The sequence below is a fragment of the Halichoerus grypus genome, chromosome 3, assembly GCF_964656455.1.
Source record: "Halichoerus grypus chromosome 3, mHalGry1.hap1.1, whole genome shotgun sequence".
Taxonomy (NCBI): Eukaryota; Metazoa; Chordata; class Mammalia; order Carnivora; family Phocidae; genus Halichoerus; species Halichoerus grypus.
The window spans coordinates 134,823,708-134,848,610 of NC_135714.1; the positions used below are offsets into that span (position 1 = coordinate 134,823,708).

At 34.0% G+C, this 24,903-nt stretch overlaps 1 protein-coding gene across 3 annotated transcripts in view; it reads left to right on the forward strand.

The window, feature by feature from the left end:
- Window positions 1-24,903, forward strand: part of GRIA2 (glutamate ionotropic receptor AMPA type subunit 2) — a 142,712-nt gene that overhangs the window by 112,627 nt on the left and 5,182 nt on the right. The window lies entirely within an intron of this gene.

Genomic DNA, 24,903 nt, shown 5'->3' on the forward strand with positions numbered 1-24,903 from the left:
TGCTTGAGTGAAATCTAGGCCACTCCAGAATTAGGATTAGGACCCGTTGAAATAGTAGAGTGTAATTTGAAGACTGTTTCATCTACATTGCCTCTGGTATTTTTTTCCAACTAACTTCATTTGAGCTGAAATATGACAGGAGAACAAGGGGGGGTTGCAGACCACAGCTGATAATAGATAATAATCTGGATATGTGTAGGGAGGGCAGGACCTTGATGCTTTCTTTAAGCACTGCAATTTAAGCGCAGAAGTGTGGTCAATCTATCAGCAGCTACTTTGACTTTAATGCATTTCTATGTATGAATGTTATAATACAGATTGGCTACTAATAACAATTTGCTTTCATTTATGAACATATATGTAATATATATATAAACACTTTTTCTGTAGCACAGTGTTCTCGCTTGATCATAACAATGGATCTATTAAAATAAATTAGAATATTGCATGGTTCTTAATTAGAAGTGTATCTTGAAGCAGTTTTTATTATTTGTATCCCAGTAGGACTTGTATTTATTTTATTTATATATTTTATTCATATTCTTCCTCTTGAAGTGAATGAAATATGTGAATGAATAAGGTACTTGCTATATCATGGTTTACTTAGTGCTACTTAATGTTGATTAAAATAATCTTAATTATTTCCGGATACTGCCTTACAGATTAGTACACGTATGTTGAGAGTTACTGTCATTAGCTTGTTTGCACAATAGTAGTACCAAGTACTCTCAACAACTGTACATTCACATTTCCAGAGCTTTGCAGTATACCTTAACTCAATCAATCATAGAAACATATGTGTAATAATCAAGATGCCAAGATTTTGTGATCGGTATACTCAAGTTCCCTAGTAGACAAGATAAGAAGGCTAGATGACTCTGGGAAAAGAATGCTGTTACTCTTGTGTTTCAGTGCACTAACTCCATGAAGACCATGGTTCCAATATGCAGTATATTCATGTATATGTATATACACTTGACAACATAATTTGTGGTGTGTCATTTGCCAATATAAGATTGTGGAGCTTACCCTTCCTAGAGTAATAGGGAAGTGATATTGAGTAATTAGGCAAACTGATAATTTTTATTAGCATAGCTTTCCCAAGCAGTTTCTTATGCATTATCTCTTTGCTTATTTATTTATTTATTTAAAGTATAATTAACATACAGTGTTATATTAGCTTCAGGTGTACAATAAAATGATTCAACAAGTCTATACATTACTCAGCGCTCAGTACTCTTTGCTTATTTATTAAAGTATAAATAACATACAATGTTACATTAGTTTCAGGTTACAATAAAATGATTCAACAGTTCCACACCTTAATCAGTACATTAAGTGTACTCTTAATCCCCTTTATCTACTTTACCGATCTCTGCCCGACCCCCACAACCACCAGCTTGTTCTCTGTATTTAAGAGTCTGGGTTTTTTTGTTTGTTTGCTCATTTGTTTTGTTTCTTAAATTCCACATATAAGTGAATTCATATAGTATTTGTCTTTCTCTGTCTGACTTATTCCACTTAGCGTTATTCCCTCTCAGTCCATCTATGTGGTTGCAAATGGCATGATACCATGGTGTGTATATACCACATCTTCTTTATCCCGTTATCTTTTTGAATCTCACGATACTTATGCCTGATAATCAAGGCAATGATTTTTGTTTGCATACCATGCATTATTAAGCTAAAGCTCAGATAATTTTGTGAACTTGACCAAATTCAGGCAGCTAGGAAGTGTGCTGAGGCCTTTTACCCCTGTAGGGTTCTTTCGATATCCCATTTTTACTTGCAGATAAAAGTCTCTGGATTTATTTTGCTGTGCCCATGCTCAGTTTAAGTTACACCCATGTTTGCCTGTGTGGCATTAGAGAATTATAATGGTAGAAACTCATGCTTCCTTTCAACAAACCTTCAAAAGGAACTGTTGGTGAATCAACTTTGGTTAGGTTTCAGTGCATACAGCATTGTAGTCAGCTTCTCCATATCTAGAGAAAGAAGAGCATGGCCTCAAAAGTACTTAAGAGCCACACTATTTACTCTATTAATATTGATTCCCAGTAAAGGGAAGCTACTAACATCACCACATCAACAGCACACATCACCAGAGTGAATAGGAGCTTGTCATGCTAATTTTTCCATTGACATATATGACATGGTTGTTATTTGAGAAATTATGTATACAAAAGGTTTGTTTCTAAAAGTTGGATTCAATAAAAAGGTACTGCTTAATCATGAGTAGTTTTGAATAATTTTGATAACCGTATTAATGTTTGATAATTGGATGCCATGATGATAGTAAGTGAGGACAACCTTATTTTTGCTTTTGACTCCCAGAAATATTTTCTGGGATACTGTGGTTTTCCAGCTGTATTCAACATGCCTCATACCTTTTCACATAAAGTTTACTGCAGTAGCATATGGAGATTGAATAAGAGCTTCCTTTTCCAAAAAAGGAATTTCTCTTTAGACTGTTATTTAAAATGTAATGGATAAGGCGAAGCTAACTCATAGACATCATAAAAGCAAAATATAATTGATTTTCACTAGCATCCTTTCCCTTAAACCCTTGGGTATATTATAGTTTGTCTATTAGCTGTAGTCTGGTTGAATTTCTAAGCTTCTGGTGGAAAATGTTACATGGGAAATTCTCCTTGCTTCTATTCCTAAAATTGACATTCACCACACATCTTGGGTCATCCTCTCTCAACTGTCCTTTAGCTCTAGGCATGCTTGGGGCTTCTGTAGGTGGATTCAGGACAGACTGAAAGCTGGCAGACTCATGGCGCCCAGTCTGTCAGGAAAGGGAATATAGATGGAGTGGGCTGAAGTTAGTCTGAAGACATGTTTTGTACTCTTTGTTCCCTGGCCATCTGTTGTGCTTACTTCCAGACCTAAGAAAGCTAATTCCATGTGGAAGAAAAATATTTACCATTTTTACCATTTGCTAATATTTAAAGTTCTAAAGGTTATCTTATGTTTCCTAATATAGCTCAATTTGGCTTCATTGAAAACTTTTTCCTATTACACTGCTTATGACTAGGGATTTTATTATTTATATTACTAAAATTTTTCTACTGTCCAGGAGTTTATCAAGCCAGCTTTTTGTTTTTATCACAGCAAGAGCTTTGGATTTAGTTACTGGGGAAACTGATTTGAGAAGCCGGGTCATTGTCTAAATTTTAAAGATATGTAACTAGCTAAAGAATGAAAAATAACTTGTTGTCTTTTGTCTGAACATAACAAATGTTTCCTAAAAGTATATCTTTGTTGGGATAAAAGCACATTATTTAAAATTATAAGATGAATATTTCATCCTTTATAAGGACCTATCTGTTTTGTCCTAAGATGATATGAGTTATCCAATTTAAGTCTAAAGTATTTTCAGATTTCAGGTAAATAATTTAATAAACTGTGTTATAATAATATTGCTTTAGTAAAGTCAGTAAGTGTGCATTATTTTCAGAATTCCAATTTCAGCTGTAAATTTTCTAAATTAAAATCAGGTATAACCAGTAAAACAAATATGAATGAAATATTTACATTGTTCTGCTAGAGAGACACAATAAATGGAGGACAATCTTGTAACCACCGAGATGTATGAAGAAAAAGACCCTGTATCTTTTTTTTCCCAGGGTTTTCTGCTATGAAACTCATGTACATCCTTGTATAGAGTGAATGATAAAGTCTGACTCATTTTGGAGCACTGATCATCTCTAACTATAGTCCCACTGTAGCATGCCGATAATTAAGAAAGAATTAGGCTTTCTATTATAAACCACTATTTTTAGACTTTCACATTTTGATAATTTCTTCTCTCAATAAAAGAGGACAGGTATTGAATTAGGTAAGTCTGAATAGAAAATGATTTCAGAGGACCTATATACATAAGGTTCCTATAGAAACCTAGGTTTGGGGGATAGGAAATGGATGTATAAATAGACCTGTCATTGACCAGTCAATCCCTGGAACACAATTATTACTTGCAGATAAGAAGTATTTCTTCATGCCTATGCTAAATCCCTCAGACTGCAATCTGTTTATTTCCTCTGGTTTTCTCTGGAAGGATGAGGGATGGGGTGTATTGTCTGAATAAGTGGTTTACTTTAATTATTCTGACTTTGGAAGAAAAAGATTCTAGGACATTGTCAAAATAAAAGTATTTTCCTTCTCATTTAATGAAGTTAATTATTGCATTCTCAGAAGAGATAATTAGTCTGATAATCCATGAAATTATACTGTTGTTACCTAGCATCGTAGACTTTTATAGAACTTATAAATAGTATAAGTGATAGATAAATAATATTAATGCAGATGTTTCTTACCTGAGTGAAAGGACTAGGTTGAAATTTTCCTTTCATATATGTATATATAAATCTTCATATAAAAAAATATATATGATTTATTACCATATGACATGATCATATATATGATTTACCATAAATAATCACAATTACTAGAGAATTACAGTAATTTAATTATCTTTTTATTTTATTATTATTTTAAAATTATTTTTATTATTTATTTATTTGTTTATTTGTTTGTTTATTTATTTTGAGAGGGAGAGAGAGAATCTTAAGCAGGCTCCACACCCAGTGTGGAGTCTCACAACCCTGAGACCATGATGTGAGCCAAAATTAAGAGTCAGTTGCTTAACTCACTGAGCCACCCAGGGACCCCTAAATTATCTTTTAAAAGGCTATAACCTTTTTTCAGCTTCTTCTGTGGCCTAAATACATCTACTTATATTTACATATAAAAACTTTGATTGAGGGGTGCCTGGGTGGCTCAGTCAGTTAAGCCTCTGTCTTCAGCTCAGGTCCTGCTCCCAGGTTTCCTGGGATCGAGCCCCACATCTGACTCCCTGCTCAGCGGAGAGTCGGCTTCTCCCTCTGCCCCTCCCCCTGCTCATGCTTGCTTTCTCTCTCTCTCCCTCTCAAGTAAATAAATAAAATCTTGAAAAAAACTTTGATTGAACTATGTTTACAAATAAAAATGTCTAAGCCATTATAACAGCTTTCCTATGGAAACACATTGTTATTTCATTAAAGTTACATTTTGTTTCATTTATTGCTTGTGTTTAGCAATAAAATAGCATAATTTCTTTTTTGATATTTTATAGAAGAGATTTCACTAATCTGTGGTGGCTCTTTATACTTATTTCATTACATCTAACTAATGACTTCTCTTCCAGAGTTTCCAACATATCCCCTATTTCTATGTAGGTAGAAAAATGTATATATATTTATATGTGTGTGTATATATACACACATACACACACACATACATACACACATATATATATACTTCTAACTTTCTATATATGAATATATTTATGCTTCTAGCTTTGTATATATTAGTGCATATACATATGCATATCTTTCAGTATTTTGGAAATGAAATGGGTATAGCCACATGTGTATGTGTGTGTGTATGTATACACACACACACACATATAGGTAGCTACTAATATCAAACTAGATTCTTTATAGACCTTTCACTCATACTTAAATATGTTTTCTAAAACACTAAGTGCTAAATAAAAGGTGAATGTGAATAAATTAGCAATAGCACTATATGGATATATTGTAGGTCACTCATGGCATGGTTAGTCATGTTATTAGAGATTTTCCTTCTTAAATTTCTTGGGGGAGCCTGACTGTTGCTTAACCATCTGCATAGCTGACGGCTCTGCATGTTGAAGGCTTCTCCAGATGAGCCATAACAAGTTGAAATAATTTCTTCTCTGGTTGTCAGTTTTTTTTTTCTCACCATTGCACAAAACGTCTGGGAACAGTACTGAATTCTCAAAGACTTTAAGAATGCATTAGTCTAAGCTGCTGAGAAAGCTTGTGTTCTTTCATTTCAGCTAAATGTAGCTGGTTTAACAGTGTAAGAAAGGTCAAAATGTCCAAAGTTTCCTTTAAAAATTCATGGCCGATTTAAAGACTTTGTGTGTAGTCTGTAGTTCCCAGACTTGTAGGAATATAAATAAATACATGAATGACCATATTGAACCATGTTTTCTGTGCTCAAAGTGCTATGGAAGGAAAAAAAAGAATGTGTTTATTTGCTGAATTATGATTATTGTGCAAAGTTGTAGCTTCTTCTAGAGTAACCATTATATTTTAGACATCCTCCTCTTTCCATAGCAATGCTCGGCAAATTTAGTGTGCACTCCATCTGATCACTTCATGTAGAGACCACCTTTGTGATACAGAGGGGAAATGAGAGCTCACATAATCCATTGGATGAATAATTTGACTCTAATCAGATTACAGAGGTTTCTTTATTGTCCATATTAAAGAGAAAATACTCCTTTCACACTACTATCAAATCATGAGGACAGTTATTCTAGCAGATAAGGTTCAAACAGTGGAAAAATTTCAAAATTAATCTCTCATCTCGAAACATTCCCCAAATTCCTGTTTAGATGCCTTAGAGAAAATCAATATCAGTATAAACCTGTAGAGGTACCTTAGATGACATCATGTTCAACTCACTTTATGTTTGTGTTTAAGTAAAAGAATCATTGTTTAGTAAAAGAACTAGTGTGGTATTCATACTAGTTGCCATAGTAATTAATACGGTCTCAGAGTTTTATAGAGAAGAGGACTGGAATTGTGCAATCATTTAAATATATCGGAATCAAAATCTGAACTAAATATAAATATTGTTAATAAAATTTTGAGAGTTCTTTATTAGGCTTTTGATATTTGAAGGAAAACTTGATAATCAAGTAATGTACAATTCATGTTTCCAGCATATAATATTGCTCCAGATCATATTGAGTGATTACCAAAAACAAATTGCAAGTAAAGGTGGCTGCTTATTTTCACAGGAAATGAGAGTTTAGGAATAAAATGGTAATTGGAAAAATCAAATGTTGCCACAGTCCCAAAAAATGATATTTAAGATTTCATGTTAAGAAACAGAGAAAGGGTCAAGGGAGTGATGTCAGTAAAATGGTGAAATGGGAAGGCCCAACCATTTTTTTCCCACCAGAGACACTGTCTCAACAACACAACACTGACCAGTTTTCTTTGTGAGAAATCCAGAAACAAGTTAAGGGGCTCCTGCAAAACAAATAAGTATAAAACCAGCTATGTCAAACTCTGTAGGAAAATTCAGGGCATTCCCCATAATCTTCCTTGGAACAGTGCACTATAGTTGGGAGAAAGTGCCTGCTCTTGGCTTCTCCCAGGGGGAGAGAAAGTGAAGATTGGACTGTATGTCCATGTTCTGATTTTTTAGAGGAACTGCTTTCGGTGTTGCTTGATTCTAAACACTAACAAAAAGGGCACTAGGTTGAGGACTGCTGAGAACAAAGGCAAAGGTTTGGACTAGCACACATTCACTCACCATAGACCCCTCCCCTCCAGTTCAGTGTGGAAAAAGTGGGAAAGAATCTTCAACTCCCAGCTTCCTTTTTGGGAGTAGAAAAGTTGGAGTGTAGGTGCAATGCTTTGGCTTTATTTGGGGAGAGCGACTGCCCAAGGGACTGGTTTCTTCCTGTCTCATAGCACTGATGGGACCTGGTAGATACGAGATGCCTTGAGGCTGCTGAAAACAAAAGAGAACTGGATGGCTTGCTGCTGCTTCAGAGGACTTGTGGTATAGCAAACAGAAGCCAAAACAGCTTGGCAGCCACTCCCTTGGAGAAGGAAGAGTGGAACATGCATCCAATGCTCTAGCCTTTTGTTGAAGTACCCAAAGGACTGGTCTTTGTCTTCACTGACTTGGAGTGCTAATGGGACCTAGAATACACTACAAGCCTGGGGCCACAAAGAACAAAAGAGATCTGGGTGGTTGGTTATGCTAGATCCAGAGAACCAGCAGTACTGCATACAGATACCAAAAAGAACAATGGATTATGAACTCCTGAAAAAAGATACTCACAAGTCCCTCTAATTGAAAATTTACACATACAAGTCCAAAGAATACACATCCAAAGAAAAGATTTGAGACACCTTCAGTATATTTAACCAGGCTGATTGGTGAAGATCTTTCCTTTTACAAAGCTAATCCATACAGATTGGAAGAGGTGGCTATTTTTAAAAATGCATGATCCCAAAGCAAAGTTATAAGGCACATGAAAAACACAAAGAAATATGGTCCAATCAAAGGAAAAAATTAATGTCCAGAAAGTGACACTAAGAAAAAAAAAAAGAAAAGAAAAAAGGAAGTATGTGAATTACCTGACAAAGAATAGCAAAAAACTGTCACAAAGATGCTCAAAGAGCTCAGAAAAATAAATCATGAACAAATTGAGAATTTCAACAAAGAGAAAATATTTAAAAAATAGATTTTGGAAATGAAGAATACAGTGTCTGAATAGAAAAATTCACTATAGGGATTTAACATCATACTTGACTAAGCAGAAGAAAAAAATGAGCAAATTTAAGACAAGTCATTTGAAATTATACAATTGGGAACAAAAAGAGAAAAAAAAAAAAAGAAGGAAAAAGAGTGAAGAAAGCCTAAGGGGCTTTCAAAAGGACTAATATACACATTATGGGAGTCACAAAAGGAGAAGAAAGAGAAAGGGGCAGAAAGCTTATTTAAGACAATTATGGCCCCAAACTTCCCAAATCTGGGGGAGGAAATAAGTTCATGAAACATAAGGAATTCTGAGGAGGACCCAAAAAAGTGGATACTGAAAAACATAATAATCAAATTGTCAAATGTCAAAGAAAAAGATTTTTGAAAACAGCAGGAGAAATGTGACTTGTCACATACATGTGAGTATCCATAAGACTACTAGCAGGTTTATCAGCAGAAACCTTGTAGGTCAGAGAGAGTGAGATGATATATTTGAAGAGCTGGGAAACGAAAGAAAACTACCAACCAAGAATACTATATCTAACAAAACTGTCCTTCAAAAGTGAAAGAGAAATAAAGACTTTCTCAGATAAACAAAAGTTAAGAGAGATAATCAACACTAAAAAGCCTGACAAGAAATGTTAAAGGGAATCCTTTTAGTTGAAATGGAAGGATATTAGACATCAGCACAAAAGCATATGAAAATACAGAGCTGATTGATAAAATTACATATATAGACTAATCCAGAGTATCATACTACTATAACAGTGTTGCCTAAGTCTCTTTTAATTCTGGTATAAAGGTTAAAATATAAAAGTATAAAAAATAACTATATAGAGTATGTTAACTGATACACAATGTAAAAAGATTAATTTGACATCAATAATATAAATTATGAGTGGGGAAGTAAAAGAGTAGAGTTTTTGTATGCAATTGAAGTGAAATTCTTAAGCCTAAAATCATTTTTTATGGTTATATTTTATGTAACGTCCATGGTAACTACAAAGAAACTAACCTATAGAAGTTACACGAAGAAGTAAGAAAGTAAACAGTGTGTCACTACAAAAAACAAACAAACAAAACATTCAAATACTAAGAAAGGCAATGAGAGGAAAAGATGAATAAAAAAGCTACAAGATGGACAGAAAACAATTCACAAAATGGTAGGAGCAACCTATCAGTAACTTTAAATGTAAATGGATTAAACTCTCCAACCAAAAGATACGGAGTAGGATACCAAAAGGAGCAAGAGGTTATGAGCTCACTGGAGAATTCTACCAAATATTTAAAGGAGAATTAATGATAATCCTTTTCAAATTCTTCCAAAACATAGAAAAGAAGGGAACAGTTCTGAACTCATTTTATGAGGCCAGCATTACCCTGATACCAAGCCAGAAAGAGACCTTGTCAGATAAGAAAACTAGAGACCAATAACCCTGAAAAATATAGATGCAAAAATTCTCAGCAAAATACCAGTAAGCCAAACTCAACAGCACAATAAAAGGATCATAGATGACCATGACCAAGGGGGAGTTATCCCTGAGATACCAGGATATTTCAACCTATGAAAATTAATCAATGTGATACACCACAATTACAAAATGAAGAATAAAAATATCATGATCATCACAGTAGATCCAGAAAAAGTACTTTACAAAATTGAACACCCTTCCATGATAAAAATAATAAACTAGGAAGAGAAATAAATTACCTCAACATAATAAAGTCCACATATGAAGCCCACAGCTGACATCATACTCAATGATGAAACTGAAAGCTTCCTCACTTATTGGAGGAACTAAAAGCTTGCCCACTTATTTCCACTTTTATTTGGCATAGTATAAGAAATCCTAGCTCCAATTAGGCAAGAAAAAGAAATAGAAGACATCCAAAATGGAAAAGAAGTAAAATTTTCTCTGTACAGAGGTCACATGTTCTAACATGTAGAAAACTCAAAGGATTCCACCAACCCAACCCCTCCCCAAAAACTGTTAGAACTAATAAATTCAGTAAAGTTGCAAGATGCAAAATATTCAAAAACTGGTTGCATTTCTATACACTAACAATGAACAATCTGAAAAGGGATTTACAATACCATTGAAAAGAATAAAATCCTTAAGAATGAACTAAACCAAGGAGGCAAAAGAATTGTTCACTGAAAACTCCAAGATTGCTGCAAGAAGCTAAAGAAGACAAAAACAAATGGGAAGAATTCCTTGTTCATGGACTGAAAGATTTAATATTATTAAAATATCTATACTACCCCATGATCTACAGATTCACTGGAATCCCTACCAAAATCCCAACGTTGTTTTTTGCAGAAATAGAAAAAAAATCCTAAAATTCTTATAGAATCATAAAGATTAAGAAATAGCTAAAAAAAAATCTAGAAAAATGGAAAAAAGCCTTACACTCCCTGACTTCAAAACATATTAGAAAGGTATGGTACTGGCCTCAAGATGGATTTATAGACCAATGGAACAGAATAGAGAACCCAGAATTAAACCCATGCATATATGGTTAAGTGATCTTTGACAAGGTTCCAAGACTGCATAGTGGGGAAAGGACAGTCTCCTCAGGAAATGCTGTTGGAATAACTGGATACCTACATGCAAAGAAATGAAATAGGACTCATACCATACACAAAAATGAACTCAAAGTTGATTAAAGATTGAGAAGTAAGATCTGAAACTATACAGCTTTTATAAGAAAATATAGGAGATAAGTTTCATGACTTTGGTCTTGGCAAAGGTTTGTTGGATAGGACACCAAAAGCACAGGCAACAAAATGAAATGTAGACAAGTGGACTATATCAAATTAAAAAGCTTTTGTACTGCAAAAGAAACAATAGCATGAAAAGGCATCTATGGAATTGGAGAAATATTGCAAACCATGTATCTGATAAAAGGTTGATATCTGAAATATATAAGGGACTTTTACACTCAATAGCAAAAAACCTACTAACCTCATTAAAAAGCTAACAAAGGAGACAGACATTTCTCCTAAGAAGAATGGTCAATGGTGTATGAAAAAATACTCAATGCCACTAACCATCAGGGTAATACAAATCAAAACCACAATGAAGTACTGCCTCACACCAGTTAGAGGGCCATTAGACAAAAAATAAGTAAATAAAAATAAAAACATGTAGTAATTGAAACCGCTGTGTATTGTTGGTGGGAATGCAAAATGATGTAGCCCCTATAGAACTACCACATGATCTAGCAATCCCACTTTTGGGCATTTATCCAAACAAATTGAAATCAGAATCCCAAAGAGATATTTTCACTACCATGTTCATTACAGCATTATTCACAATAGCCAAGAAGTGGAAACAACCTAAGTGTCCATTAATGGATATTTGGATAAAGAAAGTATATTACTCAGTGGAATACTATTCAGTCTAAAAAAAAAAGAAGGAAATCCTGTCATACTGCAACATTGATGAACGTTGAGGATATTATGCTAACTGAAATAAGCTGGTTACAGAAGGACAAGTACTATATGATTCCACTTATGTTAGGTATCTGAAGCAAACTCATTGAAGTAGAAAGTAGAAATGTTATCATGGCTGGAGGGAAGGGGAAATTGAAAGTTGCTGTTCAGTGGGTATAGCTTCAGTCATGCAAGACGAAAAAGTTCTAAAACCTTCTGTACAATAATATGCATATAGTTAATACCGTACTGTATACTTACAAATTTGTTAAAGATAGATTTCATGTCATGTATTATCTTTTTACCACAATAAAAAAAACCTGACCCAGATAACACACAGAAAAAAACAAAAAATGAGGAAAGAACCTAACTTATTAGGAGGTGTTTTGTAATATTAAAAAATTAAATTTATAAGATCTCTATCAAATCTTATATGGTTGATGTTGCTTCTTACAAAATAGTGGCTAGAATTTAAAAAATGCAGATTGGTATTAAAATAAAACAAAATTAGAGGCAGGCATGAATATTTATACTTTTTCAATATTAAATATACCAATTATGAGGTAGATGTACACACAAATGCACAGAAATTTTAATGTGGTTAGTATAATATAGTATATATTTAATATATATAATAAAGTACATTTTAAGGTGGCTAGTATATTCACATATACATGAAGTTACTTATAGTCATTGTCCTGTATTTTTCCCTCCAACTAACTTTCTTGCTAGTTCTTTATTCTTGACATGGCAAAATAAGGGGACCTTACGCTAAATTCTTTTATATGGAAGGTAATACCATAATGATGAAATAACTTTGAACTTTTTTATCTGAAAAGATTTGTATCACTGTCTTTAAAATGTTTATTGCAGGATACAATAAACTTTCCATATTGGGTTAGTAGTGTGATAGTGGAAGGTAAGAAAGGTAGAAAATACTGTAGACTTTGATTTACTAAAGGCATTTATACTTATAAGCCAAGGGGTCCAACATGTCTACATATTAATGATATTTTCATGGACACTGTGACTTTTGCTACCCTTTCTCCTTTGCTACCATTTTCTTGTTTTACTTCCCCTGAGTACGAAGGTTTTTTGTTTGCTTAAAAATCAAATTCAGTAATTTTTTTATTAAGTTTTAAATTTTAATTCCAGTGTAGTTAATTTACAATGCTATATTAGTTTCAGGTGTATGGTATAGTGATTCAATAAATCTATATATTACTTGGTGCTCATCATGATAAGTATATTCTTTCATCCCCATCTCCTTTTTCACCCATCCCTCCACCCACCTCCCCTCTGGTAAACATCAGTTTGTTCGTTATAGTTAAGAGTCTGTTTCTTGGATTCTCTGTCTCTCTTTTTCCTCTGCTCATTTGTTTTGTTTCTTAAATTCCACATAAGAATATATATATATATACTATACCACATCTTCTTTTTCAATCATGTATCAGTGGACACTTGGGCTGCTTCCATATCTTGGCTATTGTAAATAACGCTACTATAAACATAGGAGTGCATGTATCCCTTTGAATTAGTGTTTTTGTATTTTGAAGGTAAATACCCCGTAGTGTGGTTACTGGATCATAGTGTAGTTGTATTTTTAATTTTTTGAGGAACCTCCATACAGTTTTCCAGAGTGGCTGTACCAGTTTGCATTCCCACCAACAGTGCAAGAGGGTTCTCTTTTTCTCTGCATCCCTGCCAACACCTGCTGTTTCTTGTGTTGCTGATTTTAGCCATTCTGACAGGTGTGAGGTGATCTCTTTGTTTGCATTTCCCTGATGATGAGTGACGTTGAGCATCTCTTCATATGTCTGTTAGCCATCTGTATGTCTTCTTTGGAGAAATGTCTGTTCATGTCTTCTGCCCATTTTTTAATTATTGAGAGTATAAAAAATAAAAAGAAACCCACAAAAGCAGTAAAAATAAGTGTTTCTGTAAAATTGGCCAAGTGATTCATAATATAAAATGATTTAAATATGATACCATATACCCAAAACATTGGGGGGGGGAGAGGAGTAAAGAATGGGTTCACACTTAAGCAACCATCATTTTTCTTCTAAAATCAAATTTTCTTAAATAAAATTAATAAAAGAAATTTAGTCCTTGTACTGGGATATCCTTATTTTCTTTGTGTAACTACAGAGTACCAAAACACCAATCTGAAGCCTGAAAGTGGGACATGTTGTAATATTTGCTTATTTGCTGAAGTAATAGTATGTTGTTAAAGAATACAGTGCATGTGATATAGTAGTATTTCCGGAAATAACTGTGCTTCATAACAGTGAACAGTTTGTTCATTCATAACAAAATAGAATCTCACAGTCTTAAATTAGAATAGTTAACCAACAAAAAACAATTTTGCCCATAATTGCATACATCTTTTAATTGCTTAAAAAATGTTATACTTAAAATTTCCAATTTCTATGGATGCCATATTGAGGTTGGATAAAGAAGCTTAATTAAAGTGTTTTAGAAGAAAACTCTCACATAACAGATAAAGTTCCTTCTACTACATGGTGACCACAGATGGCATCAGCATTTTCATGTTTAAACACAGAGGTTAGGTTACAAATTACCTCTCAAATTCTGTTCATTTTGAAATACTGTGACATTTATGAAAAATTAATCATGCAAACTACTATTAAATATCTTACAAATGATAACTTGCCACTTTCCTTAGCATTAAATCTCATTTTGTTAGTTTTTATTGTTACAGTTTTAGAAAGTTCTTTGAAACTAAAACTTGCTTCCTAAGTGTTTTCATTCATTGGTCCTATTCTGACTTTAATAATTGCTTTCTTTCTCATGTGACACATAAATCAAATACATAAGATAACTATCAACTCTTCCATAAATTTTCTCATTATCTAACCTAAGAATTCTGAATTCCTTCCACCATTTTTTATTAAATTATATTTTCAATCCCTTTATTCTGGTCTCTATATCTTTTGAATGTAGCTTTTTCAGTATTATTCTTTTATTTAAATTCAATTAGCCAACATATAGTACATCATCAGTTTCAGATGTAGCGTTCAATAATTCATCAGTTGTGTATAACACCCAATGCCCATCACATCACATGCCCTCCTTAATGCCCATGACCCAATTACCCCATCCCCCACCCACCTCCCTCCAGCAACTCTCAGTTTGTTTCCTATAATTAAGAGTGTCTCATGGTTTTTCTCCTTCTCTGATGACTTCCCATTCAGTTTTCCCTCATTTCCTCTATAATCCTCTGCACTGTTTCTTATATTCTACATATGAGTAAAATTATATGATAATTGTCTTTCTCTGATTGACTTATTTTGCTCAGCATAATACCCTCCAGTTCCATCCATGTTGATGTAAATGATAAGTATACATCCTTTATGATGGCTGAGTAATATTCCATCTGTGTGTGTGTGTGGGGGGGGTGGGTGTATACCAAATCTTCTTTATCCATTCATCTTTTGACTGACATCTTGGCTCTTTCCACAGTTTGGTCATTGTGGACAATGCTGCTATAAACATTGGGGTGCAGGTGCCCCTTCAGATCACTATGTTTGTATCTTTGTGGTAAATACCTAGTAGTTCAATTGCTGGGTCACAGGATAGATCTATTTTTAACTTCTTGAGGAATCTCCATACTACTTTCTAGAGTGGCTACACCAGCTTGCATTCCCACCAACAGTATAAGACAGTTCCCTGTTCTCCGAATCCTTGCCAACATTTGTTGTTTCCTGATTTGTCAATTTTAGCCATTCTGAATAGAGTGAGGTGGTATCTCATTGTGGTTTTGATTTGTGTTTCCCTGATGCCAAGTGATGTGAAACATTTTTTCATATTTCTGTTGGCCATTTGTATTTCTTCTTCAGAGAAATGTCTGTTCATGTCTTCTGCCCATTTCTTAACTGTATTATTTGTTTATTGGGTGTTGAGTTTCATAAGTTCTTTATAGATCTTGGATACTAGCCCTTTATCTGATATGTCATTTGCAAATATCTTCTCCCATTCCATAGGTTGCCTTTTAGTTTTGTTGACTGTTTCCTTTGTTGTGCAGAAGCTTTTTATCTTGATGAAGACCCATTGGTTCAATTTTGATTTTGTTTCCCTTGCCTTTGGAGACATGTCTACCAAGAAGTTGCTGAGGCCAAGGTCGACGAAGTTGCTGCCTGTGTTCTCCTCTAGGATTTTGATGGATTCCTGTCTCACATTTAGTCTTTCATCCATTTTGAGTTTATCTTTGTGTAAGAAAATGGTCCAGTTTCATTCTTCTACATGTGGCTTTCCAATTTTCCCAACACCATTTGTTGAAGAGACTGTCCTTTTTCCTTTGGATATTCTTTCTTTCTTTGTCAAAGATTAGTTGACCATAGAGTTGAGGGTCCATTTCTGGGTTCTCTATTCTGTTCCATTGATCTATGTGTCTGTTTTTGTGCCAGTACCATACTGTCTTAATGATTACAGCTTTGTAATAGAGCTTGAAGCCTGGAATTGTGATGCCACCAGCTTTGCTTTTCTTTTTCAACATTCCTCTGGCTTATACTGTTGGTGGAAATGCATCCCCTCAAATTCACTTTTCTCCACCTCCTACCTTGCAAAAAGTGGTTGATTTTCTATTTGTAGAATTGTAGCAATTCTTTCCTTAGATTGCAGGTTGAATTCACAGGTGTTCAGAATGATTTGATAGATATCTAGCTGAATTCAAGGGACCAGATGAAATGAGGGTCCCCTACTTTTCTGCCATCTTCCCTCCTCCTTTAAGTATTATTTTTAATGTGTGTTATCTAGATATAGGGTATGACTTGGTCTAGTTTTAGAAGATCTTAGCCAGAATATGAAAGTTGAGATTTCAGACCTGTTTCAATCTGAACATTTGTGTTCTTCAGACAACAGTGTATTTACATTAAAGAAAAAGAAAAGAAAAGGGGGAAAAAAGCTTTTACTAGAAAATGTACTCTCTAGTTACTATAGCAGCACCATTCTGTTACCCCATCTTTGTCTGTTTTACTCACATTTCCTTTTTGGCCCTCAGGGTATTTGAAATTACAACTATTTTCTAGACTTTATAATTCCATATAAAACCTTCAAATTTGTTAGTGTTTATGGCAACTGCATCATATTAATAGATTTCCCTAAAATTGTTTACTGAAAACCCGTGTGATTTTAAAAAGAATTACAGTAAGCCTCATATATTCCATTCTGTGAATATGCAGTTGATTGAGGCCTCTGCCAGATTTTGCATTCACCCCTGTTAAATTTCACCTTGGTTTTAGGCTTATTTGCCCAAGCCTATAAAGTTGAAATATTGATTCTGTCATCTATCATAAAAATATCTGTAACTTTGAAACATTTGTCATTTATGTTTTCATCCAAATTGACTGAAACACTGAACTGAGTGGGGCTATGTATGGAATCAGTGGCATAAAAAGTTTCCCTTCAGCCCAGTATTTGCATGTTAATAAATAACAACCAATACTCCTTGAGTGTGATTGATATTTTAATCATAAGCCCTCCTAATTCTAGTAACCCTCTCTCTGTATTAAACAAAAATGAGATATTTTGTCAAATACATTGAGATACCCATGATATTTTCTGTTCAAATAGACCTCAAATAGGTCAACTGAGTAACCCCATTAAAAATAAAAGATCTGATTACAGGGGATTACTTGCTGTTCCTCTTGCATTATCAATTCACATTATATGCATACATATAGGTAATATATAAGATATAACTAGTAGTATACTTCAGTAATCATATCATTTAGCCATCTTAAGGGAATGAAAACATGGAAATACCCATTACATTTTAAAATTTAAAGATAGGGGTGCCTGGGTGGCTTAGTTGGTTGAGCGTCTGACTCTTGATTTTGGCTTAGGTCATGATCTCAGGGTCATGAGTTTGAGCCCTGCATTGGGCTCTGCACTGAGCATGGAGCCTGCTTAAGATTCTCTCTCTCCCTCTCCCTCTCCTTCTACCTCTACCTCCACCCCCACTTGGTCTCTTTCTCAAAAAAAAAAAAAAATAAGTCAAAGGTAACATTTAAAAACATTGTTTTCTATGCAGAAAATTCTCAAAAGGATATGATTCTATTAATAATATATTAATTAACCTGACTCTCTATTTTCACATTTGAAAGTAATTTCAAGATGCCAAAGAGAACTCTGAGATATAACTTAGTTTTATTTTTTATTGATTAAAATGCTACAACAGATGCAATCTACTTAAACATCAGTTTACTTATCAATAAATTATGCAATAATATTTAACTGAATTGCTTTAAATTTTACAATATAATCAAGTGAATTTTTCTTCTTAATAGAACATTACTTATCTAAACACTATGCTTGAGTATTTTTATGGTTTAATGTATAAACACGTGTATTGAAGATTTGGGTGTCCAGATCTTTTTCCTCGTTCTTCTAAGGACTAACAAACTATGCTAACTTAGACAAGTTATTTAATCTTCCTGAGTCTTGCTCCTAAAATAAAGGACTTGGAATACAGTATATGGTTTTTAAGGTCCATTCTAGTGCTAATCTTTCAAAAACTTTAGGCTGTTAATATCCTTTTAGTTATATTCTTTCATAAATACCATTTCAATTTTTAAGAAGCCGAGAAATTGCTAGAAATATAGTTTAATGTGAATCTTCTTAATAATTCATCAGTTGCATATAACACCCAGTGCTATTGTTTTTATTTATGTTTTGCTCCATGTTCTCAGCTCATAACCTTAAAAATGAATTTGTATTTGGAAGATAAATACAATGTTTTCTTGACATATATGCTGTGGGACTCCCAGGAATGGGATAAGATGGACTTATATTTTAGATATTTTACTTTCTTTTTTTATTATTTTTTTATTATGTTATGTTAATCACCATACATCATTAGTTTTTGATGTAGTGTTCCATAATTCATTGTTTGCATATAACACCCAGTGCTCCATTCAGTACGTGCCCTCTTAATACCCATCACCAGGCTAACCCATCCCCCCACCCCCTCGCCTCTAGAACCCTGTTTGTTTCTCAGAGTCCATAGTCTCCCATGGTTCGTCTCCCCCTCCAATTTCCCCCCCTTTTTACCCTTCCTACTATCTTCTTTTTTTTTAACATATAATGTATTATTTGTTTCAGAGGTACAGGTCTGTGATTCAACAGTCTCACACAATTCACAGCGCTCACCATAGCACATACCCTCCCCAATGTCTATCACCCAGCCACTCCATCCCTCCCACCCCCCACCACTCCAGCAACCCTCAGTTTGTTTCCTGAGATTAAGAATTCCTTTTACTTTCTTATAAGTAATCCAAGTCAAATCCTTTTTGAGTATGTTGAAGAAATAAATTATATTCTAATTCACAATTTTCATTAATGGGATTTTTACTGGGGGAATCCCCACTAAAACAAAACCACTTTCAGTGCTGGACCCAGGCATGAAAGTAGATTTGGCTCTTATATTTGCTAATATAATTCCATTCTTATCTTCAAGTTTTTATTCTATCAGTGTCAGAGGAAGAGTTGTCCCCTTTTCTGTAATGCTAATATCTCTACTTGGGTCTTTGACATCTCTTTCCAATTATCAAAAATGTTGCTCTAAAATTTATACCCTAATAATGTTTTTAGTCTTTCCATCTCTCTTTTTCTATGATCAGATGGTCCGTAATTTTGAAAAGTCTCTCTTGTGGCAGTGCTCTCTTTTATCTTCAATTTCTCTTCTTCCATTCCTTTGAGCTGATAAATTCGTAAATTTCATTCCCAGAACCTCTCTTTCTCCCCCATACTAGCCATTTTCTCCTTCATTTCAAATCTGGTCTCCTTTAGAACTCTGAAAATTGCCTTCCTAAAAGGATCACTTAATCTTGTTCTGGCCAAATTGAAATGTTTTATGTGTGTTTTCATGCTTTGTAAAAGTTGTACTGTATTTAATACCATTGTGAAAATTCTTTTGATACTCTTTCCTCCCTTAATTCATGACACCCTAGTGCTTTCTCATATTTTTTCTTATTTCTCTAACCATTCCGTTTTGTCCTTACTAAGGCCACATGCTTTTCTCCTCCTACCGCTTGTTTTGTAATAATTTCACAAAAACAATTTTATAACCTTTACCTTTAAATACCATTCACATTTAATATATATAGTTATGGCAACTATTAAAGGATGAAGCTTTAAAAGTCAATGTTATTTTAGCTTCATTCAAAGAGATAGTAGGAGGGAGCCTGGGTGGCTCAGTTGTTAGGTGGCTGCCTTCGGCTCAGGTTGTGATCCCAGGGTCCTGGGATTGAGCCCCACATCAGGCTCCCTGCTCTGCGGGAAACCTGCTTCTCCCTCTCCTGCTCCCCCTGCTTGTGTTCCCTCTCTCGCTGTGTCTCTCTCTGTCAAATAAATAAAATCTTTAAAAAAAAGAAATAATAGATAGTAAGGCATGAAGACTTCAAATCATGCATGATACAGAGAGTGACAAGGAGCACTCAATTTAAAATACGAAGATTCCTTTGCCTATATGTTGTTTATATTGGAAATTACATCTAAATGATGGACAACAGATGCACTCTATATGCAGAGTTACTCTACTATTAAAAATTAAAATTCCGGTGTATGGTAGTGAATTTTTAAAATTCTGATCTCAAATAAGTGACTGTCACTCAGAAAACATACATTTTTTGTAGGGATTGCAAGATTTGTTGACAGGAGAGAATAACAGAACGAGACCTATGCAAATTTTTTTTTTCTGCCTGCCAACTCTAGTGGTTTCCAGGAACAGTTTGAATTTTGGCTGCCACCTGCAGTGAAGCAATGGGCCATGCTATGAGTTCACAGGAAGGCTAAAGAATCAGACAAAAGGGTAAAATCCTAAAATGAAGGGCAACTATCTTTTGTCCTAGATGCAAATTTTTATAGAATGTCAACCAAATGGACGAGGAAATAAGTTATTAATTCACAGTTTGACACTCTGATTTATTTATTTATTCTTTAGTAATCTCTACACCCTACTTGGGGCTCAAACTCATGACCCCAACATCAAGAGTCACATGCTCTTTGGACTGAACCATTTTGACACTCTAAAATATATATTCAGGATGCTTTAGGTCAAGTTCTTTGACTTACAGAGAGACTTACCTTCTTACTAGTTGTTATACTACCTCAGACATTGTAGTATTTCTAGGAAAAAAAGAGTTTGTCATGAAAAGTATCTCTATTCATGTTTGAAGGGAAAATAAAGTCTAGAGATTACCACAGTGGGGAGCACAGCTCTAAAAACTCTGTAAATTCATTCCTGGTGTAAAGTCACGTCAGCCATTTGGAAATCTCCACTTAGAACTTTTGGATATCATTTGTGTTTGGAAATCATTTAGAACTCCCATTCTAGCAACAAATATTCTCTTGACATTGTGAGTAGGTATTTTGATATTTTATAGTAGTGGATAAGTGCGATTTATTTTTTGAAAGTGAACTGTGTTAGAATTAGTAGACTAGTAAAGAATGCCTGCAATGCAGCACCCATACTTCTACTAATTCTTGAGTAAATGTGTATGTTTCAGAAGGATAATAACCATTAACTTTAAAAAGTCATCTTTTTCCTAAGGGAAAAAAGGTTTATTTAGCTGTTATAAAAACTAATGCTTATATTACTGTATATGAGGAATAAATAAAACTAAATTAAAATGACTATTGACTTATTTCACAAAAAAGGAAGCCATCTTCTCTTTAGATATAATTATATCCAGTCTGTTTAGTTTTCTGTTTGTTTTTTAAAGATTTTATTTATTTTAGAGAGAGAGAAACTGCTAAGAGGGGGAGGGGTAGAGGGAGAGAGGGAATCTCAGGTAGACTCCTCACTGAGTGTGGAGCCCAATGAGGGGCTCGATCCCTTGACCCGGAGATCATAACCCGAGCTGAAACTGAGTCTGACACTCAACCGAATGAGCCACCCACACGCCCTTGGTCTGTAGAGTTTATATGGAGCTTTTCCCCAACAACACTAGACAGTGGCCATATTCTCTAAGTAGACATTAAAATGTTACATGGTTATTTTTATGAAATATTAGTCAAATCAATATGCCTGTTACTAATATCAAACCATGGAAAGAGATTTGAATAGTGATGTTCGAAGAGCCTTGGCTCCTTAAGAAACACAGGGTAGTCCAGAGTGTTACCCTGACCAAGCTATCATTTGTCTCCTCTTAACAATATATCACTTATCTCCTCATCAAAATGTGATGGCAGTTGCCATCCTGAAGAAATCCATTTCACTTTATCATACTTCCTGAAAGAACTGCTGTCCTTGATTCAACATTAAACTTAAAAAGTACAGTCTTTCTTGGCTTAGATGTAGCTGATATTTTTTAAATGTCTATATATTGAAGGCATTTAAATCTGGTGAGCAGCAGTACTTATATTTGGGAGAGAGGTGGAAAGGGAGTTATGATGATTCCTAATAAAGGCTTAGATGGTCCTGGGAGATTAGAAACCAATGCCAGTCCTTCATTTTCCTTCTGAATTGCATCATTCTCTTCTCTTGGACCAGTATTACAAATCATAGGAAAGTGTGTGGCTTATTTAAAAAATCAATATGATTTGCCTATGTTCTATCTTCTGTTAAAACATGCTCAAATTTAGACACTGCTTAGAGGGGTAATGATCATCATTGCCCGGTGCTCATCTTCAAAGTCCACACACCGGGGCTAATTGAGTCAATTTGGTCAGTATTTGATGTACATTTTTCAGATAATTGACCAAATTTTCTGGATGTTTTTGCTGTAGAATAATGTATGTAATGTAAATTGCTGGAATACAGAATTTTAATAGGGAACACTATATATATATATATATATATATATATATATATATATATATATATATATATATACCCTTAGTTGACCACATGGGATTTTATTAATTTGGAAAAAAATCCCCATTTTTCTTTTTAGTCTATTGTAAATATATTCTAAGAAATGAGTTGTCAAGAGGCTGGAGTGGTTAGGAAGATTGTAGTATGCTCTCCAGTGTATCACATAACCCATTAACTCACAAATTAGGCCAAACTAAACATTGTCACCTAAACTAACCTGGCAATAAAAATAACTATAATTTCTCATGCAGGCTCTTGGATGGGAAGCCTAGGGAGAATTTCCCTTGGCCTTTGGATTGCTTTTTTGCTGATTTCTTTTTCAGTTGCTGTGGTTTTGGAGAACAGGCTTTCTAGGCATCATCTATTTACTTATTTAGTTCAGACTAACAATTTTCCTGAAATTGTCAATAAAAATTAAACACAGAGCCTCTGAACTGTCTCTCAGTAAATATCTAGTCATATTGTTTCTATTCTTTTTTTGAAGGCAGCTAGAAAGTTAAAATCAAACGAATGAAGCTTTCAACAAAATGGTATTATACTGTTCGTGAATTACCCTCCTTGTGCACCTTTGGCCAAATCTGTTCAAACAAATAGTTCTTGAACAGATATGGTTATGAAAACATTTGTTAAGGAAGTAAACAGTAAACTAACAACTGGGAGAAAAATGAATGAACCCATCGGGAAGATGCATGTACCTTTCAAAAATTCTGACCTATGAAAAAATTACTTTTAGCTTTATGCAGTATCAGCAGATACTTTATAATTTATAGATTATATTAATTTATAGATTTTTTTATTAATCCATTATATCATAAAATCCTACTCACTTAAAAAAATATACCATGTTATGGCATACACGTGAAGCCTAATCACAGAAAGTGACTGATTTAACTTAATAGACTTAACTTAATAGAACCTACATGTATAGATTACTGTATCAGAACTTGCATTATTTTCCAAATGATTCAAAACTACAAACATGGAGATTGAGTAGCTCTGTCAAAACACGCCAGGGGCATCTGGATGGCTTAGTTGGTTGAGCATCCGACTCTTGGTTTCGGCTCAGGTGATCTCAGGGCCATGATCTTAGGGTTGTGAGATCGAGCCCCATATAGGGCTCCATGTTCAGTAGGGAGTCTGCTTGAGATTCTCTCTCTCTCTCTTTCTCCCTCTGTCCCTCCCTCTACTCACACTCTCTCACTCAAATAAATAAATAAATCTTTTTAAAAAAACCACTAAAGCTATATATATACACATATTTTTCCAGATTACGTTTTAAAATCCTCTACTGCTTAGAAATAATATTTTATTCATACATTGAAAACTATCTTTAAACTAGCTGGAATCATTTTATGAATGAAACAGGAGATTTTTCTTCACTTAATGAATATTATTTTTTACATATTTCAAGTCATTTAAATGTCCCTTCAAAAATTTAGTCTTCACAAACAAAAAAGCAGACTCTTAACTATAGAGAACAAACTCATGGTTACCAGAGGAGAAGTAGGTGGGATGGGTGAAATAGGTGAAGGTGATAAAGAGCACACTTATCATGATGCGCACTGAGTAATGTATAGAATTGTTGAATCATATTACACACCTGAAACTAATATAATACTGTATGTTAATTATACTGGAATTGAAAAAAAAAACAAGTATGTTTGGAACAACTTGAATATGTAAATGTGAAAATAGTCTTTAAAGAGAAGTAATCTTCAGTTTAATTTCTATTTTTCCTTTTACATCCTTGTTAATTTTTGGATTTTCCCTGAAGGGCATACGTATTTATGAAGCATTTTATGAAATATATTTATGTCCCAAAATTGATATTTCAAACTTGGAATAATTGATATTTAATGAATGATTTGATACAATTATTCTATAATTTAATTTTGAACTCTTCTTTATCAGCATGTGATTTTTTCCCAAAACATTTTGATATTACCTATTTTTGTGGAAATTCATGTTACAAAAAGACCTTGGAGTTTGATGAGATTGCATGATATCTAATCAAATTCAACTAATGTAGCATCTTTTAATTTGGTAGAAACTATGAAGGGAAAATGTAGGAGAAAAAACTACAAATATCTTCTACAGTAAGCAAAGATGCAGATAAAGCAAAGATGGTCTTTTTCTAACCAATTTGCAGGGTATTCAGTTAGCATACATTAATTATGAATTTCTTACGTGCAAGATACACTAGACACCATGAGATTATGAAGATAAAATTTCCCTAGTTGGGGACCTAGTGGAGTTTTGACTGTCATGGCTGTACTGTCACAACAGAGAGGAAGCCTGATTTGTTAGGTAA